Below are 2,428 nucleotides of genomic sequence, written 5' to 3'. Positions count from 1 at the left end.
ACAACCTGCTTAAATGCTTTACACAAACACAGAGACAGTTTTAAATTAATAAAATAGTTTACAAAAATTATGAAGTTGTATAAAAATTAAAAAAACATGTTTCTAAATTTAAGATGTACCTGCTGTTTCTGTGATCATATGCTAATGTTATTAGAAAAAAAATTGGCAATTGAGTGCGTAACACATAAGTGGCCAATTTTCAGATTAAAGACCCAATATGAAAAAAAAAATTCTTTAATCTGGAAAACAAAATGTCAATATTAATACTTCACACAACTTTTTGAATTAATTTTGAAATTTTTATTTTAATGACAGTTGATCCAAACCAACCCAACATTTTACTATTTTGTCATCCAATTTAGTGCATGCAAGTCTAATTCAGTCAAAGGGATGTGATCACAACTCCTTTCTCATTTCTAAACTTAAATATTCTTTCTTGTAAATGTGGCCCTATGCAATATAGTTTATTATAAAAATAAGAAATGTTCAGGAGGCACCTGTGGCTCAAAGGGGTAGGGCCCTGGCTCCACATGCCAGACGTGGCGGGTTCAAACCCAGCCCCGGCCAAAAACTGCAAAAAAAAAAAAAAAAAAAAAAAAAGAAAAGAAATATTCTCACATAAATTGGATTTAATTCTCACGTAAATTGGATTTAATTTTGACAAAAGTACATTACTTAAACATTAATTTTTAATTCAACTTGTTAATATGTTGTTTAGGATATTGCATCCTCATTTATAAGTGACATATGTTTGTAATTTCCCCTTTATAATAATATATTTTCTCCAATTTTAATATTAGGGGTACCCAGATCAAATAGAATGATTTTGAAGTATTTCTTCTTTTTCTATTGTCTATAAGATTTGGCATGATCTGTTTTTCAAAATTATCTTTTATTTTTATTTATAAATATTAGTTGTCTATATTTTGATACTTAAAGAAAAATAAGTTAACTGATGACTCCATACTGAATCTCAAGAGTCAAAGCTTTGGAGGCATACTCTTTTTGACAATGTGAATGTTACTTTCTTTGCATTATTATTATTATTATTGCTTAATATTTCAATGTAGCAATTGTCTGATTCCTTTTCTGAATGTATTTATGTTCGTTCGTTCTTTAGGAGGTTTTGTTTCTAGTCCTTATTTTAAACATTGTTATTGTTCTTAAAATTTAAGCCTTTTTAATTTTATGAAGGCAAAAAATGGAAACCTAATAAACACATGTATATGTAAAAATAAAAAAATAAAAAAGTAAGAAATGTTATTAAATAATAGAATAATAGCAGGAGGTGCTAAAATCACCTGTTCAAATTACTCAGCTATTTTCTAATAATATTTTCTTTATAGATAAATTTTCACAGTTCAATAGCATGATGATATTTCTTTGAGAAACTGAGATATGAGCAAAATACTACAGGAGTTGAGGCAGTTAACTAGCATCTGTTTTAGCAATTATTATTCAAGCACAAATAAGCAAATATGGAAGGTTGTCTTTGAGGAACAAGGAGGTCAGCATTTCTAGAGCACAGTGTATTTGAGGGAGAATATCAGAAGTTGGGTTCACAAAAGAACTAGGATTTTGGTGGATTTTGTAGGAACTCTGGATTCAGTGTATTCTAATAAAATAGAGAGATAATCGAAGTACTAGATGAGGACAATAAAGAAAAATGTGTCACGGGATTAACTGAGAAAGCCAAAAGCCTTCTTCTTGTTCACAGGCAATGATAACATTTATATAGAGAACTATCCACATGTATGTCATTTTTTCTCAGGTCACGGTTGGTGGTGGGACAGGCTCATTGGAGGTGGAGAGTCAGATGTGATCAGGTTTTGAGCCGATGCCAAGAGAAATGATGAAATGTGAAACCGGCAGGGGAGACAGAGATAGAACAGAAAGTAAATGCACTAGACTTAACTTAAACAACTCACCAGGAAACATAGCTGGTTATTGGTTGAACAAACCCTGAAATGGAGACGAAAGTTAGGTGGTAGTCTATCTAACATGTGAAAATGGCATAGGATAAGTTATCAACTCTTAAAATATGATGTTTTCTGTATTAATAAAAAGGTAATATGATAACTTACCTCACTCAAAAGGAGTAACTATCTGAAGTGTAAATTTAATTACATTTAATTAGAATAATACTAGTTATTTTTAATTGGTAAAAATAATCTGGAATTTTTATAGAAAAAGAAATACCTACAACCAGTATAAATAAGGCTCAATGAGAGATAACCTGCCTATTCAGAACCACTGCAAAGATACTGCCATCAAGTCCATATCTCATTAGCATTGGATTAGGCTTAGCCAGAAATAATTACAGCAGTCAAATAGAAGATATTATTTAGAAATAGATGTCATTTACATGAAAATATCATGCATATTTATGAATACATGTATATTTATATTACAGTAAATGTTACACATT

The sequence above is a fragment of the Nycticebus coucang genome, chromosome 16 (assembly GCF_027406575.1).
Source record: "Nycticebus coucang isolate mNycCou1 chromosome 16, mNycCou1.pri, whole genome shotgun sequence".
Classification (NCBI taxonomy): domain Eukaryota; kingdom Metazoa; phylum Chordata; class Mammalia; order Primates; family Lorisidae; genus Nycticebus; species Nycticebus coucang.
This window is presented reverse-complemented; position numbering follows the sequence as displayed.